The 26,351-nt window shown below is 42.4% G+C and overlaps 1 protein-coding gene across 2 annotated transcripts in view; it reads left to right on the forward strand.

The window, feature by feature from the left end:
* Positions 1 to 26,351, forward strand: part of KCNJ6 (potassium inwardly rectifying channel subfamily J member 6) — a 1,239,800-nt gene that overhangs the window by 44,575 nt on the left and 1,168,874 nt on the right. The gene's annotated exons all lie outside the window — the stretch shown is intronic.

Consider the following 26,351-nt stretch of genomic DNA (forward strand, 5'->3'; position numbering starts at 1 on the left):
ATAGAACAGGTAAGAAGCACAAATACACGGTGGGCTCCAGGTTCGAGACCAAACCATATACTGCAATAGTGGTATGTGAACCATGACTCAAGTCAAGAATGGACACAAAAGACGGAGAAGTATCTAGGAACCCCACGGAGTTCGTGTGCAGAGTGGGAACACAACCGCGTGCTCAATGCTAGTCAATGGGTAAGTCGCGGTTGCAATTTTAAAGAAGGACCCTTCCCACTGGACCCTGGAGAAACCCAGTGGAAGATGGAAGGTTGGAGAGTCACCCCACCCGTGGATATCCCAGGAATCAGGATACCTACACCAGGGAAGCCAGGTGCATAGGTGTCAAGTGACGTTGGAAACCACCGTAGACCACAATGAAGGACTTCAGGAAAGATGCCACTGGAGAAAAAGACGAAGGATTTCAGTGGAACCCAGAGGTAGATTCAAGATGAGAGGTACCTGCAAGCAGAGTAGAGAGAGTCTATGCCACGCAGGAGTGACCAGGATGCACGGAAGACGAATGCCCACCGATGTTGGAGATGCAGGAGAGGTTGATGGTGCACTTTAAGTTGCAGCTGTGCAGACCAGGCGACACCGTGAAAGACCAGGAGCTGGTTACGAGCTGTCCCACTTCAGATGTTGAGCACCAAGCGGTCAGTGTTTGGCAGGGGCACCAACAAGCCTTAGCAGCGGCAAACAACAAAGTCAATGAAAAAGATGCAGGGTCAGGACCAGCAAGGTTTAAGGGACTCACCACGTGCAGGTAAGTTGGAGCGGGCCCTGAGCAAACAGGGTAGCCTACTGGTGCCAAAGAAGACCCTTGAGAGGACCCACGGGCCGAAGATACAGGAGTCACAAGAGGAACTCGAGCCGCTCACCAAAAGTTGAAGGCCCACGGTGCAGAGGATGAGATGCATGTGAGGATCTTTGCTAAAGAAGATGCTTGAGGTAGGAGATTCTTGGAGCCCAAAGTCCTCTGGAATAGAGAGTCAACAAGACTTGGCAACAGCAAGTCGATACGGTGCACACGGGTTCTGTTCCAGTGGTTCCGACGAGGGATACTGGCCTAAAACTCGGTAAGAAGACAGTGCAGGCCTCGAGGGAGTTGCAGAACCACCACCTGTGTTGCTGAGCCTTTCGGAGTCCGTGGGAGCCCAGGATCAGCAGATGGGTCAGCTGCGTTGGGTGGCTGCGGATGCAGGGTAGTGATTCCTTCACTCCAAAGGATATTCCCTCAGGTGTCTTTGGATGTCCACAGGCCTGGTGAAGAACCTGTATGGAGCATGGACCCAGATGTTGCAAAAGACCAGCAGTACGATGAGACCAGGAGCAGCAGGAATCTTCCCCGGTGGAGACTAGGTACCCAAAGTGAAGTCCAGTGGGGAGAATACTCCCATGTCCTTTGTCCAGTTTCGCGACAATTCGCTTTTGTCTTGAATTACACAAGCCGTAATCTTTTGTTGATAGCCAGCCTTTACCAATGCTTTAAAGCAAATGAAATGCCTGTGAGAGAGGGGCTATGAAGAGATGAGGTACACGTTTGCAGGCTGGTAGAGAGGGAATCAGAGGAGGAGGTCATCGGGGCACCAAAAAAGGTTGGCGCACTGAGCGCTACAAGGGCTAAAGCTGGCCCTGTTAATGTGCCTGCTACAAAAAAGGTGCCTCATGCATATCACAGACCCTAATGTTGCTAAAAGGGATTTGTTTGGGTAGAGATGTATTCTTATTAGCAAAGTTAACCCCAGCCGCTGTGGTACATTTTAAATCCTCGGTTTGTGCTCCTCCAGATCAAACACTTAGAAATATACTGCACAGTTACATAATTGTTTTACTGTACGCTCAGCTTACAAGGATACTAGGTGAGTGCCCTTCCATTTCAAGTGCTTTGCAGCTGTTTCAAGATTGTACAGGTTCTCATTGCTCAAATAGGTGCAATATGTAATATATATATACATATATATATATATATATATATATATATAAATATATATATATATATTACCTACTGGCGGTCGCCAGTAGGTAGATATAGTTAGGACCCCGTTTCCATAGGAAATCCGCAACATTCTATTTGGAATAACTTTGGCGCCGGTCGACGAATCCTCGCGAAATTTTCAAAATAGGTGGGGCGCTACGCTCCGCTCCTACCCTGAAAGTCTCGGGGGGATTCGTCAAGCAGGGGCCGAGAAAAAAGGGGGGTCCCAAAACGCGTTTTCCCCATGCATTTTTCCATAGGCCCTTTAGACACAGCTACAGCCCGAACGGCTGAACAGAATTACTTGAAATTTGGCAGAGAGGTAGCCATAAGGTCAAGGAAGTGCCTTTTGCAGGTCTGGTGTAAATCTGTTCAGTATTTCCTGAGAAAATAGCATTTAAAAGCATATATATATGTGGGCGGAGCCTAACCACACATCTCATCCTGAGATCTGATTGGCTGTCAGCACTTCATCCAAGAAGTGTTGGCAGCCATCTTGGGACCAATATACATGATAGCACCTCATTAAAAAGCATTGCAGTTAATAGAAGGTTTTAAGACTTTAGTTACATTATAAATCATTTGTTGATGGTACCATACTCATTTTAGGAATTGTGGTATGTTCTAAGGTGATTTCACCATGTGAAAAAGCCTTCTGCTGGGATATCATGATTGAGAGAAAAATATTTTCTCATGCTTTTACCACAGAGGTTTGGAAGGTGATCTATAGGCTAAACTGAGAGCTTATTTTCTGTAAATTCACATTATCTTTCTCAGTCATGTGAGAATGAAGTCTGACATTCTCAGTAAAACATGTACATCCAACAAGGGCAGAGACTGTCAGTTGATTCCTTTGTGTTCTACTGCAGCTTCCCAGAGTGTTCCAAAGAACTACTAGAGCGCTAACAGTCCTACTTATGATAAACGTATGGCACACCTGAAGCCATCTTGCTTGGATTAAAGTGGTAACTCTTAAAACATTTAATTTAAAAAGGAACAAAATGAGGGGGTTCATTTTTCCATAAAAAGTATGATTAGTGCTGCAGAAAGAAAAATTAGGGCACATTTTGAGTGACTTCTCAAATCCTCTTCTATTTCATTAAAAAATTCTGACATGCAGACTGAAACATGCACTTTCAATACCAGCAGCAGTTTTCCCTGGTGAGCAGTAGCTTTACTACAGTGATCTAATGAGCAAAAAGAGTGCTAACATTCTGAATTTATGGCAAATGTGTGACACATCTGAATGCCTTCTTGATGGAATCAAAGTAAAAAACTGAAAGTATTTCCTACTGAGGAGACTGCAGTAAATGAGGAAATTAGGAAACTTCATAACAAATAAGTCTCCCAAGATGGCCACCAGAGACAAAAGAGCCCAAATGTAGCCCAAATATCACCCAGATGTAGCCCAAGTATAGCCCAATGACAGAATGTCCCAGAATGTTCTTAAAAACAACTAGAGCGCTTACTGTCTTCATTATGACAAAAGTAAGGCACACCTGAAGCCATCTTGATTGGAATAAACTGGTAACACTTAAAACATTTAATTTAAAAAGGAACACAATGAGGAGGTTCATTTTGCCATAGAAATTATGATTAATGCTGAAGAAAGAAAATGAGGGCACATTTTGAGTGACTTCTCAAATCCTCTTCTATTTCATTAAAAAATTCTGACATGCAGACTGAAACATGCACTTTTAATACCAGGGGCAGACTTCCATGGTGAACAGTAGTTTTACTACAGTGATCTAATGAGCAACTAGAGTGCTAACATTCAGAATTTATGGCAAATGTGTGACATATCTGAATACCTTCATGATGGAATCAAAGTAAAAAACTGAAAGCATTTCCTACTGAGGAGACTGCAGTACATGAGGAAATTAGGAAACTTCATAACAAATAAATCTCTCAAGATGGCCACCGGAGGCAAAAGAGCCCAAATGTAGCCCAAAATCACCCAGATGTAGCCCAAATATAGCCCAATGACAGAAGTGTGCAAAACACTTATTATTTTGTGTTTTTGCAGTGTTATATAGTGCAGACTTGTCAGGTATTGGAGTGCTTTACATGAGCATTGGTTACATCACACAAGAACAAATTCATTTTGGTTGTAGACATGGGGAGACTAAGTGATTTGACCAGAATCACAGAATGTCGAGCTGAAGCAGAAACTTCAACCTGGTTCCCCAGTTGCAAAGTCTGCAGTTCTGGAAGTAACACCACATCCTCTCCCCTAAGTGCAACATTTAATCAAGTGGTCAACTGGATAAAAAAACATAAAGATAACAAATAATTTAAAAGTGCTTTGTCGCTATTTGAAAACTCAGAAAATATGTCCTTATTTTAGTCTTTTAGAGCACTAACCATAATTTTGATGCCAATAAGACCCTCTCATATATGTAATTTCTAAAGGAAATGCTCTAGGTATTACAGTTTTGATTACATCAAGATGATGTCAGGCGTTCCACACTTTTGTAATAAATATAAAATGTTAGCAATCTAGTTGTTCATTAGGATACTGTTGAGAGGCAGAGGCCAGGGGCACGGACTCTGAAAATTGAAGGCAGGTAGGAGGGTGCAAAGGCAACAATTTAACCACACTGAGCAGGCAGGAAGGGCCGTGGAAGCACAACAGACTATGGAGGGCAGTGGAAAGGGGGGCAGGGGCAACAAACCAACAATACAGGACTTGCAAGAGAGGCTGTTGGAGGGAAGATCTATTACGGGTCAAGGAAGCTAGGGGCGGTCCCCAGATCCCCGGGAGCCACCACAGAACTGAGCAGGAGAGTGAGTCAGGGACAAAAGGGGCACCTTAATTTGAGCCAGGGTGCCTAGGAACGCTTGCTCCAAAAATGAAGAAAACAGACATATGAGACATGGAATTGGAGGCAGAATACAATGGCAGTTTAATGAGAAGATGCAACTTCAAAGAAACCGCAGAATAGAGACATAAAGTACAAAATACAGAATCCAGATAATCATACAGCTGTCATAATATTCTCTGTATCTCAATTAATGTACTGACAGAGAGAGAGAGAAAACACATCTATAAATGCATCATGAGAAACAAGTTACACCAAGGAAAATGTTACCTAGGAACACTCACGTTTACTCTTAGAGCAAGCATTCCTGCAATTACAATACAAAATCTTTTAAATGCAAAAGTAAAGAGAACAATGGTTAAACATAACATGACATTTCATATAGGTAAAATAGAATAAGATACTTCAAGCAAAGCAGAGCAAGACATTTTAAGCAAAGGAAGACAAGAGCTCCCAGCTCTTGGGGAAAACCTGCACTGCCTGTTAACCTACATACAGACGGCGAGGTAGTCCGTCGATATCTGTGGGTGCTCCCTTATTATATCATTTTGTGGGCTCCTTTGCACGCTACATCTACCTACGTATGCTACCCAAAAGCTTCGTCTGCAGATTTTACCAGACATTTCGTCATTTACCCACTTAATGCTGACAATGGACTGGGTGAAAAGGTCAGTCTCTCAGGCCAATCGCTTATCGTAAGTTCCATAGAGCAAGCAGAAAATAATGGGTATTGTACGGGAATTCAATATATTCATGTATAAAATCTCCTCAGTTCTCCTAACTTGACGCTCTGCGGTTGCCACTTCCTTAAAAGCGGGAAACCTGCCCAGGAAGCAAGTACCAGTCCAGGATGCAGCCTACTGTATGTCGACAGCTTCAGGGGGATGTTGAACTTTGATACCGAGCACGGAGCACTCGGGTAGGGTGGGGGCTACTAGTTTGGATCAGAAGGCCTCGCAGACCTGCCTTCAGACTGCTATACACTAAAATTGCAGAGCTATGGTCAATTTAACAAAGAGGCCTACATATTGAACAGAAGGGCCTACACAGGGGTTTTATGCTGGCTGAGTGGTAAGGATGTCTCAGGATAATTATATAGCAACACAGGACCCGCTGGTCAATTTAATACGGCCTACAAATGCAGCTGGCAGGGCAAGGACAAGGGTCTCATACTTCAGGTGTGGACAGAACGGGCCAGGGGCCCCCTGTGATACAAAATCTACCCTCCTTCAAGGCTATGGCAATGTAATAGACCATTGTGGGCAGAAGGAAGAGGCAATGGTAGTACAACCATACATGCCAACAGACCCGATTCAGCCAGGAAACGTCCAATGTTTTTAAGCTCAAATGGGCTTTATTTGATCTGTCTCCTGTCTACAATATCCTCTTTTTCAATGTAACTCAAAGGGGAAAATCAATACCCCAGTTTTTTTTCAAAATCTCCCTCTTACCAAGTTCAAAATGTTCGCAAGTATGGTACATTGGATCATGGAAGGAAATGGGATAGGGACATGGACTTGGATAACAGAGGACAGGAGGGACATGGAGAGGTGCACCAAACTGACCCTGCAGGGCAGGCATCAGGGTTTGCAGCAGCACAATACACCACACAGGGCATGCAGGACGGGAGTGCAGCACAACAATCCATAGAAAGCAAGAGGGAGGGGACAGGACCATGCACATGGACAACAGAGAACAGAGGGGCAAGAGGCAATGGTAGCTAGCTGACCATAATGGACAGACAGGAGAGAAAGCTGCAGTATAACAGACCATAAAGGACAGGAGGGACGGATCAGGGGCATTACAATGGAACAGACAAGCCAGGAGGGAGGGAGTAGGGCTGGGGGCAAGGGGACAGGGCAGGAGCAGCAAGATAGCCATGGAGGTCAGGCAGGATGGGCACTAGAAGCAAGACACACCATGAAGAGCAACAGTGAGACTGTGATGGCATACACACAGACCATGGAGGGAAGGTGGGAGGGGGTCAGGGGCAGCTAACTGACCACACAGGGAAGGTGGGAGGGGCCATGGCAGCACAGAAGACCATGCATGGCAAGTGGGAGGGTTAGTGGCAGCACAATGGCTATGATGGGCAAGAAGGAGGGTGGAGGGGCATGCACAAAGGACGATGGAGGATAGAAGGAAGGGTCAGGACCTGTGCACAGACAAGAAAGTTCAGGGGAAGGGACCTCACAACAGACCACACGGGGCAGGCAGGAGGAGCAGTTGCAGAACAACAGACCAGGGAGGGCAGAAGGGTGTGGCAGTACAATGGACCATGTAGGACAGGAGGAAGAGGATAGGGGCATGGCATGTGGACAGGCAGGGTGGAGGTGGCAGGGACAGGTTACAGTCATCTGACAATGCTAGGCAGGTGGGAGGGGAGTGGCAGCTCAACAGAACACTCAGAGTAGATAGGAGTGGCAGGTCCATGGGACATGGTGGGCAAAAAGGATGGAGCAGGGGCATGCACAAAGACATCGGAGGGCAGGGGGAAGGAGAATAGGGGCAGCAAGCTAAGCACAGAGTTTAAGCAGGAGGTCAATGATGGGGCATAGAATTGGGCAATGGAGGGCAGGAGGAGTGGACTGGTACATCATACTAAATTGAGGGCAGTGGCAGCACATCAGACCATGCATGGCAGGAGGGAGGAGGCTAGTCCATGGATTCACACAACAGAGGATAGGGAGGAAGGGGATGGGGCAGCAAGCTAACTGTTCAGAGAAGGCGGGTATTAGGAACTTTATTGTTTTTAAAACATTGTGTCTGTGCGAACTACTTAAAATATGAACAAGTATGCAGCATAATCTCACTTTTATTCAGGAAGAAGAGGACGTTTGTGACTGTGACTCCGGGCTCACTTGGCAGAAACACCCCCTGACCCTCCACCCCCTATCGCAAAATGTAATGCCCGTGAAAAGGGTAGGTGAACACAGTGTTATATAGAACATAGTCCTGAGAGCACGATTGAAAATGAAAACTAGATATAGTGTATGGTATAAACTATGCACCAAAAAGTGTGATATAAGATGAACCGGGCGTGAAATATAATATGCAATACATTGTGCGCAATGACAGATTCATGGGAGAGCGCGAGATAGCACAGGCACTAGCGCGTGCTATGCGATATGCGCCTTGGAGTGTAATATGCACAGGGCAGTGTTGTGTAACCTAACTAGTCTCTAAAGTTGTAATATAAAATATGTGCTGGGGAGTGTAACGTTGCATATGCACTGTGACAAAGATATGGATCCCAGATTGTAATATGTATGGCATAGCACTGTGCGTTATAACATAGGCATCGAGAAAGGCACGTTAGATGGGGCAATATAACCCGTGCGAAGACAAGTGTGGCATGACATATTCACGGGGTGGTGTTACAGTGCACATGGGCTAGAGAGTGTCATAGCATATGCACTAGCTAGTGGAATACAACACAGAGGTGTGTGGCACTCGGCAGGCAATGGTGGGTGTAACACAGCATTGGGCTCTGTCAGGAGCACGCTGTGACTCTCAAGTGATGTTCGTCCCCTTTCCAGAGAGTAAAATAAAAAGTATTACACATCCGGCAGTGGATGTGTGTTTTATTAACCGTGAGGGGGGTTTCTTGCATAGTTTTGGTCGAATTTTTGTCGAATCCCCTTTGAATGGCTTGGTGTGCATGTGTATTAAATGTGCCCGTCAATAGCTACCCATGTTTGTATAAATAAACGACAAGGGTGTCTACCAGGATTAGGCACGGTAGGGCATCAGACATGTCAGAGCTTCACTAGTGGTGTAAATACATTCCACGTGGATTCATTGCATGCATAGTCGCCTTTTAATGAATATCACGCAAATCGTCATGGTGATAGGTACGTACGGTTTGTCCAGCATGTCCTAGGTGTGTCTATAAATATATATTTTTTAAAAATAATAAAAAACAGTGGCCGGCCCTGAGGGGACGGGGCCTGAGGTGACGTGTGCAAACACGCACTATGGCACGTTTTAAATTGGGGATATAATTTCCCTTCAATACTGAGGGCCCCTGGGGGCTAACTAGCCCACCAAGTGCTTCCAGTAAGCGCCACTGAGCTGCATTGCAGAGAGGTGGTCCAGGCCGTGCCACTTTTTACACCTCTCTGCAACGCAGCTCTGTGGCACTTACTGGAGGTACCTAGTGGGCTAGTTGGACCCTAGGGACCCTCAGGATTCAAATGAACTTAATCTCCCAACTAAAAATGGACACAGGGCGTGTTTACACAGTGGTGAAGGGAGGGGACGGGGCCTGAGTTAACGTGTGCAAAAACGCCCTGTGGCCTGTTTTAAGAGGTAGTTTTAATCCCCATGCCCTATTATACACTAGGGGCTTACAGAGGAGGTCATGCTAATCACAGGGGGACCCCAACGCATAATGTTCCCTAGTGTATGTAGGTGTTTTCACTGTATTCTAAGTGTCTTTTAACATAGCACTGGCTCTAGGACTGGTTAGTCAGACTCAGTTACCACCAGTATCCGTCTGAAAAAGTTGAGGGTACAGGATGATTTTGCAACAAGGCTTCTTTCTGCTCTTCTTTTTGTTCTTTCTGCACTTTATCCTTCTTCCTGCACTTATCTTCGTATTTGAGGACTTCTGTTGCTTCTTTCTGCACTTCTTTTGTTTCTTTCTGTGCATTTTTTCTTCTTTCTTCACATGTCCTATCTCTGTAGGCATAGTTAGAAATTAGCATTTAAAAAACCTTTGAAATTCACAGAAAAAACCATAGGTTTCAGGCACGTTATAGTTAGGAATTAGCATTTAAAAAACCTCAGAAATTCACTGAAAAAACCATAGGTTTCAGGGGTGTTATAGTTAGCTGGACTTTTCACTTGTACAAAACCATTGAAATTCCCCCGTTATAGTTAGTTCAGCTAACTATAACTCGCGCGCCCGCAATGCACTGCTGATGACGTCACATATTACATCACTCATGACATGGTCAGTGACATCACTCATGACATCACTGATGACATCTCAAATGACATCACTGATGACATCACTGATGACATCATCCTTGTGATAGAGTGGCAGACCTCCTCTTCCCCTAATATAACCTTTGATACACACATTCAAAAATAGAAATTAAAATTTTAAAAACAATGGACATACCAATACCAGTTACAACAACCTATACAGTAATTCTAAGATCCACATACACATCCACTCATTCACCAACAGTCCTATACAGTCACTCATACATGTACTCACTCATCATATGTACTCATACACCTATACATCCTGTTACACAATGCCACTCATCCATAGAGGTACTCACACACAGTCACTCATGCTAATAAAGAATCAAACATACATTTACTTGCATATACAGTTATACACACACCACCACACTTACTTCTACGGAAACTTACACATACTTAGTCTTTTAAACAATCACTTATAGAAACACATACTTATTCATTTAGGAACTCTTTCAATCTCTCACTGTCACATATACTCGCTTATATACACCAATAGTCACATATACTAGTTTAAAACATATGTAGTTACTCATAAAGACACTATTGAGACAGTCATTCACTCACTAACACACCCATACACTCACTCATCCACCCATAGAGTCCTGCACACATGCTGTCTTCAACACATACAAAGAGTGAGTCATTCATTCATGCACCTATGCACTACGTAATACCCCCACCGAACCATGCAGACACTCAGACTGATACTCATAAAACCAACTAATAACCTATATAAACACCCATGTAGCTACTCACCAACCCATGCAGCCACTTATACACAAAGTGAGAGACTGATACAGATATTTACATATTTAAACATTACTCACTAAGCCATGTATTCACTATGAAACACTTAATCAGTCAGTTACACAATCAATTTTTCAAAAACAAATCATCCATTTAGACACTTATATACCCATTTATTCTTCCATCGACCTTGAGATATACATATATAAAACATATTTAATTTTCAGAAACACACACATTCACTGGATGATGTCATCAGTGACGTCATCAGTGATGTCATTTGAGATGTCATCAGTGATGTCATGAGTGATGTCACTGACCATGTCATGAGTGATGTAATATGTGACGTCATCAGCAGTGCATTGCGGGGGCGCGAGTTATAGTTAGCTGAACTAACTATAACGGGGGAATTTCAATGGTTTTGTACAAGTGAAAAGTCCAGCTAACTATAACACCCCTGAAACCTATGGTTTTTTCAGTGAATATATATATATATATATATATATATATATATATTCCCCGTTATAGTTAGTGCAGGCAACTATAACTCACGCAACCGCAATCCTCTGCTGATGACGTCAGATATTACATCACTGTATTTAGACACTTATTTACCCATGTCTTCTTCCATTAATTTTTAGCTATACATATATTACAAATATTTTTTTTTCAGAAAGACACATATGTCATCAGTGATGTAATATCTGACGTCATCAGCAGAGGATTGCGGTTGCGTGAGTTATAGTTGCCTGCACTAACTATAACGGGGGAATTTCAATGGTTTTTCACGAGTGAAATGTCCAGCTAACTATAACATGTGTGAAACCTATGGTTTTTTAAGTGAATATATATATATATATATATATATGTGTGTGTGTGTGTGTTTCTCTGCTTTCATCGCTTGATTTTTTCTGTGAGAAAGTGTCACTCATAGACGCTGAATGCCTCTCATAATTACTCTGAAATTATGAGCATGTCACACATAGGCAATCTGAATCCTTGGCAGCTATGCATTAATGTTGTAATATTGACCACGTCAGACAAGGCCACATCAGTGATACCTTAAGCAAGATTGCCATCAGTGGTCACCTCAGTGCAGTGTTGCCATCAATGATCACTTCAGTGCTTCAGGCAAAGTTGCAAGAAGTAATGTAAAAAAGGCTTTGTCAATTTGGAATGTCTTTACATAGGTAATACAGCACAGCCATAGATGCAATGCCTCTGGCCAAGTAAATAATATTAGTAATAAATCTCCACTATGTTAAACGATTTATCACTTAAATATCAGCTTTAAATATATTTTAAATATATTTTTTTTAGAAAACCAACTATTTTTCTCCATACATCAGCTTATGAGGTCAGAAAGCTAAACACATTTTCGTCTCAGATGCAAACTTTTCCATTTTGGTATACATATAGTACTTCACAAAGCAAAAGCTTCAAATTTAGTAGACTAGAATGCACACAGGAGAGCGGCATCCAGGCAGCTGGAGAGCTGCTAGGAGCTTTTGAGCTACTGTTGGAGAAGCCTGCTTTAGAATACAGGTCCTTTATTGTGTACTCTGCCTGAGCTTGCCACTCTGCATTGAAATCTCAGAGTCTCATACATATGAAAGACAAGATGGCGGCCTTTAAGTGTTAGGACAGCAAAACAAACCCTAACAAACACCCTTGTTAATAGTGATGTGACTTATCTACCTGTAATCAGTTCCAACCATGATGCTAAACTGGGAAACTGAAAATAACACCCAAAACACAACATGAAGTCTTCAGGACCCCAAAGTAAGTCAGACCACCTCTGTTGTATCACAGTGCAATCATTAATACAACACTACATTTTGGGGAAATCTGCTGCAAAATGTATCTACTTATTAAATACTAGTAATTTCATGAACAAGTGCAACCATTTTTTGATGATCTATATATAGATGCACTAGATGATCAGGAGCATATAGGTGAAAGAGACATACATTCTTCACCGTAAATATGGAGCTATGTTGTCGTCAAAGTCATGTGATTCATTGACAATAAAAGTGCCTATCACTATTTGATTCAAAATTGCAAAAAAAAAAGCACAATAAATTCATATGCACAGTTTCACCCTGTGGAAGGAAGTTCTCCTTTTGATCACATGATTGATGTCATTCACATTTCATTCATAAAACTTTTTTCTTTCCACTTGTTTGTCATATAGTGAGAAATATGCAGGTTGTAGAACTTGGAAAGGCATCTGTTAGGGACCAGACCTACATGGAAGTAATATGGCTCCTCGCTCAAACACTAGTTCTTTGTTTCACTCGCCAAATGATGAGGTGTTTGCTAACTCAGAGGGGGGCCAAGTATTACATGGCAAATAATTGTTTATGAAATAGTAATTTTCAATACATGCAGGAAGCAGTCACTAATGTCATTATTCAGTATTGTGGTAATTAGGGCTTAATTTCTAAATAAAAAAGTTCCAGGCCCACAGTATTGCTCAGGAAACCCCTGTAGGTTGCACTACCGACTGGAGTTGCTATCACTGCCACATGCCAATTTAAACGCTCCCTGCTAAACTTCACACTACTATACATGTAACTGTTTGGACAATTCAAGGCCAACTAAAGCAGTAAGAATGGTCTGGATGCTCCAAAAGTATTTTTTAATTTTGGATGTGATTGTCAAACTGGTGTTCTCCCTACAAAAATAGACAGACAGCGCCACCAAGTGGTGGACTGTCAAATGTACTTGCCAGTGTTAACAATTTAGTGCAAGTGGTAAGCACTGGCAAACATCTGCACAAATTAAGCACTGGTATCTGGGCACATGCAGATACAGTGAAGAATTACTTTTTCCCCTGATCCTAATTGGGAAATGATCTGCTCTATACTCCATCACCCTCTTCCAGATTCATTCATGTTCTCTTCTTTTTCTGTTGTTCTTGCAATTATGAAAGAGCATTTGTAGCCTGGTTGTGACGCTGGCATGTATGGTCTTTAAACCCAGAACAGAAATGGCAAGAGCAGAAATGTTGCTCAAGAGAGCATCTATCACGGATGATTTTCTTTCTATCTCGTAAGGAGATAAGAGTGTTAGTTTAAGAAGAAGAAAGGCCACAGTCCTCTTGTGAGCTGTGGTTGAGCCCCCAAAAGGCTCAACAATCTCACCCACACAGATAAACCAGCTCTGGATAACCTCTGACTTACCTTTATCAGGTTGTCTCAAACAGCAAGGCCTTGGCCATAAAAACATGCATGATATAGTGAGAAATACCTAGCCAAAAAACAATACCATTATAGTCTTAGAGCCTGGCATAGCGGGCTCTACCTGCCATTAAAGGCCCGCTCCAAGAGAGTGGGCCTTTAATGGTCAGTAGAGCCCACTACAGAGGGCTCTAAGGCTATTAGAACAATCACCACTAGTGGGCAGAATGTTCTAATTTGTTAAACAAAGGCCTCACAGAGCCCAAGGGGGTTGAAATCCCCTCGGGCTCCATGAGGCCTTTGTTTACAGCTGTTGCTATAAACAAACATTGAAATGTTGATGCTGGGGCTTCCACCGGCATTAGAAGGCCTAAGTACTCCATTGTTTTCAATGGAGCGCTCAACATTCCAATGTTCCAATATGAAATAAATAACTTAAGAGGTTTGAACATCATTGTTAAAAAGATAAAGACATAGTAAGAGAAATGTACAAAAAATATGAAAGATGTATGGCTCAATGCTCAAAAGAAAATTGAAAAAATCTCACTTCCAAGAATTTGACATTGGTTTTCAGTGTTAATCTATGGGCAATCAGAAACACATAGAGTTTCCTCCATATACTCGCCCAGGACCTATGTTCCTTTGTGGCTGACTCAAGAGTGCACACAATTGAACAGACATCAGTGGTGTAACCCACTGAAAGCTTTCATCTTGAGTTGGAAGGGGTCACTTTTAGTTTGGGGGATGGTCTGTCTACACCCCAGGTCAACAGAGACCCTGGCATCAAGACACATAGATGTGGAGTCAAGCATAGTACAGCTATACTTATCTACAAGAATTTACCTACTCAATATATTATGTTCATCGGTATTTAGGCCTCGATATTTTAGCCCCACAATATTTTTCCACTCAATGGGGCATATTTACAAGAACTGACCCATCGGCATCAATGCTTTAGATTTCTTGCGCCTGATGCCAATGCCCTAATGACGCCGTGGATGCACTGTATATACAATACAGGGCTCCATAGTGCAAGGATTCACAGATACGTCAGAAATTTTGACACATCTGTTGGCGCTAAAGTGATGCAATGCTGAAGTTGCTCGTAAGACTGACGCAACTCTAGCAATGCGACAGAACACAGAGGTGAATCCCATATTAAAAGCCTTGCGTCAATCCTTATGCCTGGTTTGAGAATGCGTAGGGACTTTGATGCAGTGCATAGTGTGACGCAGTGAAAAGTTTTAAATTTCACTGCGTCAGTTCTATGCGGCTTTTAACATCAGAACTCCTATCCTGCTTACATTATACCTGCCGCAGGTATAATGAGACACAGGCCTCTACAAACTGACACATTGAGCCCAATGGGTCAGTTTGAAAATATAGAGCAGTGTGAAGCATTGATTGCTCCGCCGCTACGTAAAACAAAGTGATGCTGTGGCGGCGCTCGCTCCTTATAAATATGCCCTAATATTTTGACATAAAGCCAAAAGGAGTATTATTAATATCATATGTAATCTCATGTATAGGGTGTGAAAAACATTTCCAGTGCACCACAAGAAATAAGTATAAAGTCCTTCAATCCAACAGGTCCAAAGGTGTTATCCAAAGCACAACAATGAGAGTCAAATGGATAAAGGTCCAAAGTATAGGAAACACCAGATGAGTTTTAAAGGTTCAAACGCTCATTTAGAATTTGCTGCCATTAATATTACTCTTACGTACCGTAGGCTTATCATGGCCTTCGTCACCACTGCGACTTAACGTTATCAATCGTCACTTGCTAAAGCATAACTTTTTATGTTACGTCTTGAACATTATTGGATAGGTCTTTGACTCTTCCAAAATTGGTCCATATCTCCTGACTTCTGTCCTCTGGGCTCCGAGGTAGAAGCGACTGATTGGCGCTCTAATTGCTTGATGAATTTTCCAAACCGAAGTATCTACTCAAGATTACTTGAGCCTTGAAAAAGTTGTCAAATACGACGAAACACATGCTTGCTGTTCTATTCCTGGATCTTACTGAAACTGAATATCAAAAGAAACAATAAAAGTTTTTGAGACATTTAAAACTCATCTGGTGTTTCCTATATTGTGGACCTCTATCCATTTGACTCTCATTGTTTTGCTTTGGATAACACCTTTGGACCTGCTGGATTGATGGACCTAATACTTATATCTCGTGGTGCTCTGGAAATGTTTTTCATATTATGAATATTTGAAAGTTTCTTTCTGATATTTATGTAACACTATTTTGGTGACATAGTATACTTTTGTCCATTTGAGCACATGCTACTTGTTTCTGTTAACAATTATCCTGAATTTGTGAGGTGCTAGCCTTTGGGTTCGACCACTGTCACCTTTGTTTGTTTAGTATATATAGGGTGTTCCAGTTTCGGTAATTGCATATGAGCCTATTGACAAACAGTGCAGAAGTGCAGGCTTGTCTGCAGTCATGTGAGGCAAGGGTGGATATATACTATGCTCAATTAAAGTTTCCTGGGATTAGTGAATGCAAATGATGTACACACCGGCTAAGTCATGCCCTTGAGGGTTTTCAAAACATTTTCAGTACGTTTCCTCTATCAAATACACGTTCAAACGTAGACCAACAAAAGTAGTCACATATGCATAATTAGTGCTTGTAATGTGGGATAGTGGCATAAACTCCAGTTTTTCAAGTGATGTAAAAGAAGACCTTTTTCCCAAAAAGTTTTCCATTTATCAGAAAGAAAGAAAAGTGAAAATAAGTGCTAAAGAACATTTCCCTAACTCTACTAGTGCAGACAATCCACCGTTACGTGGGGCATTCATTGACTTGGAAAGTCACAAAAGTCATAGGTTTCACAGTTGTGTGTCTGCATCGGTAGTAAGTTAAAATAATTGTTGAAATTTACATAAATCATAGCTGTAACACCTGATACATTTCCTAGTTTTTTGTTCATAATCCTGTTTTTTAGTTTAGAGAATATGGGAACTACTTCTAAAAGTAGTGTTTTGACATTGGGCTGATAGAAGCAACTAAAACTTCATTAGTATGTCTGTTTTTATCCGAGGCTCTTTTTAAAAGCACAGTTATAATTAAATTAACACACCGCAGTCTAATTTATAATATTTGTTTTTTTGAGAGATGGTACATTAGTATTACAAGACTTTTGCATTCTAAAAAAGTGTCCATATATCTTCTTTACAAATGAATGTGTATCAGGTTCTTCAAATGTATCTCACAGAAAACTGAAGTCATTCTCATTTGTCGACCTCATAAATCCTAATTCAGCATGAATTTGCTCTCAGAGCTCAGCATCAATGGTTTCTGTCTGGTAGAAGAAATTACATCCCTGAGTTTGTGGATCGATCCCCATCTTTTCATTAGTTCACAAATTGTTCACACTGCTATGTCTGCAAAAGTCTATTTCCACCTACTCAAAAAACCCAAGGATGCCTGCACTGTCATGCAAGCCAGTATCCAATCGCAAATGAACCACGGCAGCTCCATTCTCTCGGGCACTCCAGCTCCACATTAGCTCTGATGAAAGCCATCCTTTGTTCACTGACCTGACTGATTTCAGGATCCAAAAGGCATGACCATAGAGACTGTCAATGACTTCCTGTAGACACTTAGATAAATTCAGATTGATGCACACCATATCTAAGGGCTTACATAACTAACACCTAGAATACCTCAGTGCCTTTGGCAGATCAGATAACACAAGACAGTTGTGAGAAAGTCATCCTTTTTGCCCTGACCACCCCCATTTTTCGACTGATACTGGTGGTAACTGACTCTGATTGTGACATGGGCTCTGCTAACCAGACTCAGGGCCAGTGCTCTGTGTAAAAGGTGTATGGTAATTAGTTCTAATTACAGTTGGTATGACAACCTACCTGTAAGCCCCTAGCGTATAGTAGGGTATGTAGGTTTAGAAGCCCAGCAGATTTATTGCACTTAAGTGTGCACTGATGTGTCGCCTGCTGTAATTTTCAAGCCAGACTTACTTTGCAGGCTGCTTTTTAAATTAAATTGTATGCGAATTCGACTTTGGAAGTAAAGGTTCTTCCATAGTTTTAAACTACCTTATTTTCACATATAAGTCGCCTCTACAGCCTCCCCTAAGTGCCCCCGGGGTAAGGGGCCTTGTAACTATAAGCAGGGACATTTTTAATTTCGTTTTCCCCATTGTAGCACATTGGCTCCATGGGCTAACATGGGAATACTTTAATAAAGTATAACTATTGACAGGAGTGAGCTCAAAATACACTCACAGTATTAAAATGACAGTTAGAATAAATCCAACATCTTGCCAAGTTTAGTCTTATCCTAACTATCAGAGACAATACGTTTTAGAACTTGCTTTTCTGATGACCCCAAATCCGCCCTTCCAGCAGCCTCTACTGAATGGCCAGCCCTTGACTGGCTGAGCCAAACTGCTCTGGTGCGGTGTGAAGTGGCCTGCATAGAGACAAAGCACATCTGGCGGGAGGAGATCTGCAGCTGCAGAACAAAAGGACGAATGGGGGGACAAGCCAAACTGGTCTTCAAAAAGGGAATGACAGGACAGGATACAGGCTCACCCCACATCCTGCACTCCCAGCCAGACAGGTGCCCAAGTAATTAAATAGGCAGAGGGGCAGGAAGGGGAGTGTTTTGGAAACTGAGCCACACCAGTGGGTTAGCTCAACCAGATCTTAACCTCCAAGACAGAGTTTCTTAATACTGGATTTAAAAAAACAGTGCTTTCTGGGTCAAGAATATTCCACTCTTTAGAGGAAGCTATCATACTTCTGGGTGGCACCCTGTACTCCATTGGTCAGGGGTGCCCCCCTGCTTGTCACCCAAGAACACTGTATTGGAGAGCTGCTCAGCAATTCATATCCCTGCCTGAAACTACAAGAAGAAGAAGACTACCCTGCTGGAGCACTGGCCTGCACCAGGAGGATTGCACTCTGAATGACTGCACTTGTTGCACACTTTAGAACTGCCGCCCTAAGGACTTTGCCTTGCTTTGAAAAGTGGATGAGTGGACCACCTGAAAGCAACAGGTCATCTGCAGCAATTGGAAACCAGCTGACCCCCTTCAACTGGACTTCAAACGATTTTGCCAGGTGCATTGTGGGAGACTTAGTTTCAGCATACCAAGGATCAACTCAGAGCTTCTAGAACCTTGGATTGGTGGTGTGGACATTTTTGAACCCCAAAAGAACCCTCTGGAAGAAGATCCAGAAGATTTCGAGAATGTTTGCCAAAAAGCTCCATAAGGTGGCCGACCTTTCTTTAGCCTCACTCAAACTCGAGAGAAAAATCTCAAAAATAGTGACGCCAGAAGGTAAAAACTAGACTGGGCCCTACTGTTTAGTGTATCCAACCCGTGCTGCATCGCGGTTGTCCTGAAAATTGAACTTTGTCCCGGTAAAGGGTAAACAGGCGTGACTTTTAGGCACTAGAAAGTGTTTATTTTTTAAAAATTCATATATTCGGTTCCCTACATTGGATTTTTGTCATTTTAATCATAAGAATATTTCCTATTATTATGAACTGGTGTTGGACTTTTATTGTGTGTTGTGTCATACTTGTTTAATGTATTGGTGTTTTTAAATGCTTTACACATCTGTTTCCAAAGGGATCAGCGAGGGAATAATTTACTGAGACCATGACTGGGCCTTATATTGACTGGGCCGTATTTCTATTGGTAGGTTCCTCCTTACCCCTACTAACAAACTTCATTCCAACAGCAGCAACACAGTCTGTCTCTGGAGCAGTCCATTCCATTCAGAACTTGCTGTTGGTTGAACTAGGATGCTTGCAAACCTCTCTGGGCTTGTTTCTATTATTCCTCTATCAGGTTAACTCCTTCCTCCAGCTACATTCCCCTCTCACCTGTTACTCTGTGTTGGGGCTCTATGGCCACCTCAGCCTTTTTACACTTTCCTTCCTTGACTTGAATTAATTTCCACCTATTTCTCTAGTCTAACTATCTTCTTCGGCTTCTTTCTCCTCTTTCCATTGCTCACTAATTAGCATATTTCTCCTAGTCTGTAATTTTCTCCATTACCCTACCCCCCACTCTTGTATACACCTCAACCTTTATCTCTTACCTGACCTACCCTCCTATCTTTTTACCTTTTTCTAATTCCTCTTTTAACCTTCTTTATCATGCAGTCCATTCTTCTTACCTTCATATTTCAAATAACCTCCTTCTGCATTCGTCTTACGCTTGAGTCCAACCACCTCATTTTCAACCCTCACCCACTGTAGTAATGTCTACCACCCCTCATCCCTTCTTTTTCTCTTTCCTTTTTATTGGCCCCATCTTCTGATTTGCTATTTGTTTCTCCCATATATTGTACATTTTCCTTTTCTGTATGGTCATTCCAGATTTTGTGCCTTAATCTGGACCCTATTTTTGGTAAATTAGGACTCTGTGCACTGCATTTCAGTGCCACAGTGTGTTAGCTCTATCTATGAAACTGTATTGGTAAAATTAGTTTCACCCAATTGTTCTATTTAACTTTTCTCTAAGTCAATAGTAGATGAGTCAGAAAATGCTTCAATGCATGAGAGTTCACTGCAATATGAGGGCTGCAGTGTGTTACAAATAACCACCAGAACATGACCAGTATGTTCTGCACCCAGAACATGACCACTGCGTTTTTGATGGGCTTCAATCTAAAGAAACTACAGTAAAGCAAGGCAAAAAAATGCCTTTGCCATGTGGAAAAACCTATTATTAGACATTAATAAGTCTTCCTTGTATGCCCACAAGGCAAGATGGCTAATATGTAAAAACATTGCACACTATATTTAAAAAGTGTGTCCTCACAGTGACTGAAGGCCTAAATCCTACTTCAATGTGTACGGTTAGCTGTATTTTACTTTGAATGTGTCAGGCAGTGCTCAATTACTACAAGTTGATGCTTGTTATAGACACCAACATTCTTTGCTGGGTACAGTCCTGCCAAATACCACACATCCGGCGTTAGACTGACGCGTTTCAGTGTGGTGGCCCGCTTCATCGCACTGAAATGCAAAAATGACACATTATATCGCCACTCTGCTGTCAAGCCGGAGAGCCTATAATGCACCAACTGACAGTGGTGCATGCTGCTCCTGGCAAACTTGGGGGCTGGTTCATCTGCTCGCTAGTACTGTGCCACAATGGAATACAACACCTGACAGGCACGGCCGGCATAACTGTGACATCAGGAGAGAAGTCACTGCCAGTGCCCAATGGCTATGGATACAGTATCTCTCACTTTAAAAGGGCAGCGCGAGCGGGTGGCATTTCAAGTTTAGTAGTTGGCTAGGCTGCCTCAGCTGCAGTGTGTGTGGGATTCCGATTGGCAGTGCAACTGAGTGAGCACGCCGACTGGGCCGGACCCACTGAGGCTCACCTGACCCCCACTAGCACCAGCGGCGGCTGACTCAGACTCGCCGTCATAAGCCTGTTGCCTGGCAACCTGTAGTAGAGGGAGCTGTTCGCTGCTGGCTTTCGGCTGCTGCAGTAATCATGCCGTGGACTGACTGACTCAGACCCGCCCCACCGGCGCCGCCAGCGGCCAGGCTGCTGCTGCTGAGAATCATGTACACCCACCAGTCTTAGGGGGCCGGCTAGCATGGCCGCCTGTTGCTGCTACGGCAACTCCACTCATCTTGCAGAAGTTAGTGCAACTTGATAACATTGGCACTGACTTGATATGTGAAATTTGCTTTGCTGGCACGTGGTGATGAGATCATCTACTGCAGATCTGAGCTGCCCGCTTGCATTGCCCGACTGTAAGAACTGTATGCTATAAGTGACTAACTGCTATGTAAAAGTCTATTATTTTTTAAATAACGACTGGTGCAAGTAACTGAAGTTGAAATCTTGCAGTATCACCGGGCGGTGCGCCGGACCACGGGGCAGCTCACTCAGGGACATATTATCAAGCACGGCGTTAAAATTATCGCCCCTTTAGCGGCAGAAAACTGCAGCTAAAGCGGCGATAATGGGCTTGATAATATGCCGCAGAGAATTCCCATAGAAGCCCATGTTGACACCAGAACATGGGCTTCTATGGGAATTCTCAAGGGCATATTATCAAGCCCATTATTGCCGCTTTAGTGGCTGTTTTCTGCCGCTAAAGCGGTGATAATTTTAACGCCGTTTCTTGACAATATGCCCCTCAATTATTTTTATACTGGGCTGTAACTTATAATACAGCCTCCCTGGCTGTGACTGTGAGATAAGAAAAAGTCTTTTATTTTTGGTATGATGACTGGTGCAACTGAACTGTCTGACCTCGCAGTTTTAACGGGCGGCGGGCCGGACCACGAGGTCGCTCACTTGATTTTTTTTTTTCTGGGCTGTGAATTTTTGAAATAATACAGCCACTGAGGCTTACCTGACCCCCACTAGCGACCACTATGTGTGCCTCACAGCCTGCAGTTTGAAGATCTTCTTAGAGTTGCTCAAATAGGTGTAATTTATGATATTTCTCTGTTTCCCTCGTCTTCTTTGCTTGATTTTGTTCGCAAGAATTTGTTGAAATGTCACTCAATTACGAAATAAATGGAAATGTCACACATAGCAACCTGAAACCTTGGCAGCTATGGGGGCATCCGGACTTACTTGTCATGTTCAGACTTTGACCCAGAGCAAAAGACAGAGGGGGAAAAAAGAGAGAAAGAAGCAGTGAAAGAAAGGTGATAATGAGCGACAGGGAGAGAAGCGGGGATGAAAAAGAACCTACAAGAGTGAACTAACAAGGCGAGAGGTGTGGGGGTGGCAGAGCAAAACATGAGACAGCCTTGGTGTTCAGCAACTCCAGCTTTCTGTAGCACCAGTGGCCAACTCTTAAGATCAAGTTTGGGCCCCTGCTCACATGTTCCTTTTTTGTACAATATGAGGACTGGCGCCAGACCTTTGATGTGGCCGCTCAGCACTGTTAGAGATGAAATCTCAGCTGCACCTCTACAAACCTGCTGCTCTGGCTCTCGCCGGCCTTTGTTCTGGGATGTTGAGGGGATTGTTCCACCTCTGAAGGCCCACAGGGAGGGCGGATATGAGCAGCTCTTTGAACACATTAATCAATACTCAAATTAAATCCCCTCAGGTTAAAGATAGCTCTTAACACCGTTTCTGGCACAATCGCTCCTAAAATAGGATTTAAAAACGAACAGCCCAGTTAAATATAAACTATTTTGCATATCTGAATGGGTTTGCACCATGTTGTAAGGATTAGTGATGTTTATTTTTTAACAATGGTTGAACCGGCAAAACAATGGATGCGTTAGTAAGCTAATTATTTCGAAGCAACAAAAAAGGTTAGTAGCTAAATATTTCAGGAATATCCTCTGTTTAAATAGCGGGGCCCTTGACTGCCAAGAAGAACATATCTTATTTGATCAAATGGAATCTTTGATATTTAGCAACATTATGTGTTTTTGTGGGTGTTTTCATTAACCTAGGGGCATATGTATCAACATCACCATTTGCGATTCTCAAATAGCGATTTTTAAAGAATCGCTATTTGAGAATTGCAAAACGGGATGTATTACAAAAATTGCAAACTTTTTGCGATTTCTTAAAATTCCTTAATTGCGATTAGCAAATTGCGAAATCGCAATTAAGGAATACCTGCCCATTCATTTCTATGGGCCAGGAGACCCATAGGAATGAATGGGAAGTAATTCTCAAATAGCGAATCGCAATTTGCTAATCGCAATTTGAGAATAATTTCAAAGGTGCAAGGGTGTCATGATGACACCCTGATGCACCCCTGAAATGAGCATGTGTGTGCATATGGCGCACATACATGCCCTAAGGGCATGTATGAGCGCCACGTGGCACTTTGTAAAATTCAAAAAAGTGCTTTTTGAAAGGAAATCGCAAATTACCACCAACTGGAAGTTGGTGGCAATTTGCGATTTCTTAAGGATAATTCGCACAACTTGGGTGCTTTTTACATGTCATTTAAGAAATCGCAATTTGCGATTTCTTAAATGCTTACGCAAAATTAAGAAATCGCTAAATTAGCAATTCCTTAATTTTGCGATGGGATTTGGCTCATACATCCCGATTACCGATTTTTTAATCGCAAACGCTGTAATTTTGCGAATCGCAGCGTTTGCGATTAAAAAATCGTTTGACACATATGCCCCCTAGTCCATAAAACATCTGAGTGCCAGAGTGCTGGACAACAAGAATAAGATAAATAATTTTATCAAATTTCAAGGTCATGAAACACTACCATTTTACAATATACAGATTTCATTCAAAACATACGGCTGATTTAGATCTTGGCAGACAGGTTACTTACTCCATCAAAATAGTGACGGAAATACCACCAGGAGAGAGATAAATCCTTCTATATGCTATGGGATTTATATTTCGCCAGACGGGATACCCGTCACCCATCCGCCAAGATCTAAATCAGGCCCATAATCTCAACCGGTAGATACATGGGATTGACAATGATTCTGCAGACCATTGTTACAAATATTGAAATTCATCCAGAAATCTAATGGGTCAAATCTTTGATAGGGTTCCTCCTTTGCTAAATCCCCTTTATTCGACCCACATGTGCTCCCATATGTGTGTATAATTGCATGTTCCCCTAGCTCACCCTGTGTCCTCCTGAGGACTGCACCTGCTGCACTCACACGGCTCCCTGCATGCACACTAGCACGTGCCTGTACTGAAGGTGGCCCTACACCAATTATGCATCTTTGTCCCAGCAAATGTAATTTGTAATGAAGCCAAAGGCTTTTTGCTCCAGTCTATTTAGAATATGTTTTTTGCACCAGTCCATACAAATGAGGAAAACATTGGATAAAATCATTGCATAAAATATCAAATCAATTTACTGCTCTAAATGAGTTTGCAAACAAAGAGTTCAACATTCATGACAGACATTCCTCAAAACAGTTCTAACCCTGGTAATCCAGATTACCATGATATATTGTACAAGTGAAGAAAATGTTGAGAATTGGTTTTGATCCACCCTTTACACCGGTGTCAAATTGAATCCAGTGCGGCCCTACCTATAAGTGCTGAGAAGCTACTTAAAATAGTTATGCGCTTTGCAGACAATTGGCATACCATTGACAAATAATTATTTGTTGTAAATCAAAAACTAAATGATTGTCCTTGACTCTAGAGTTTTGGTAAATAATTACAACAGAGTGTTTTTAGGTTCAACGTGAAGACTAGTAAACGCCTAAAGAAATGTATGGCCCACAGCATCAGCATAAGTAACATCTGCCTAAGTGCATCACTCACAGTTAGAATGCAGCTACAGATTCTCATTCAAGGGCAGAACCTGAATGCACCCATAGCTAAATCCCAAATCAATGATGTAAAATCAAAGTGAGCTGTGATAGTTACTCCACACAAGGCATATATTGACTGGAGATGGGAGGATGAGCTGTTCACTCAGCACCTTCCAGGTTAGTACCAGGAGTTATCGCTGTGTTTCTAGAAGTGGCAGCTAAGGGATGTCACATTGCTGCTGGCAGGAGCGCAGCTGCAATCTCTCTGCAGGAGTCTGAGGTGTGTTAAGAGTGAGAGATGCCAGCGGCGGGGCTATGGTAATAGTGCGAAGGCCACCTTAGAAGGGCCAGAACAATCTCCTTTACTTTGAGCCATTCACCATTGTAGTATCACTTGGATGCTCCTTCTGGGTGTTGGTAGGTGCTTTGTTTCTGACAGTGCTATCAAGAGAGGAGAAATCATTTTATTCATTGCAATGGTGTGAGGAGCCACACGCGTGCAGGGGGTGAGAAGACATTGCACTGTTTACAATTATACAAGGGACCTCACAATGGGGAGTATTGACAAAGGACCTTCTATTGACAAATGTACTTCTGCACCTACATACCTTCATTTATGAGGGCAAACAAATGTCTACAATTGAAAAACAAGAATTTCCACTTGGAAATAGACTTACATACACATAAAGCTGTAAAAGTCTGCTATAATTGTATAAACTTATTGGGATAAGGACTGTTTATATACAAAGTTTAGATAATATTTACATAAGAATATGTTGCATAAAAAACATTCATTTAGTCTAAACTTGGTTGTTGCGTTTTCTTTCCATTCAACTTTAGACAGATTGCTAATCCATTGTGCGGTTCCTGCGTGGGTCTGGATCCCATCCTCGTCGCCAGTGTTACAATCGAGGAAGTAGTCTTGTAGGTTACAAAAGGAAAAGGTTTATTAGGTTTGGATCAGGTTCCAGGTAAATCAAGTAAAAATCCACCAGAAGCAGCATCCTGCTGCTCAGCCCTTCTTACTCCAACTTTTCACTGATCCAAGCACAAACAGTCTCAACATTCCAACCATACAAAGACCTCATTCACTGACTGAGCAGCAGGGAACATCAAGAATGCATCGGATAGCAAGAGGCCACCACACACATGATGAACATTGTAACGTAGAAAGAACAGCCAGCATATGTTTTGCTCTCTATGGACCTAGAGCTTTCTCAAGGTTATAGGTTATCATGGTCCAACCAGCAAAATGCAAAAGTCTCTCAAATACCTTAGGGTGTGGCTAGTCATTATTACGATCCATCAGGTAAATTACAAAGGTCTGGAGCTTGTCATGGGTGATGAAGTACAGTTATATGTTTTATATTTGAGCAAATCTGTCC

The sequence above is a fragment of the Triturus cristatus genome, chromosome 8 (assembly GCF_964204655.1).
Source record: "Triturus cristatus chromosome 8, aTriCri1.1, whole genome shotgun sequence".
Taxonomy (NCBI): domain Eukaryota; kingdom Metazoa; phylum Chordata; class Amphibia; order Caudata; family Salamandridae; genus Triturus; species Triturus cristatus.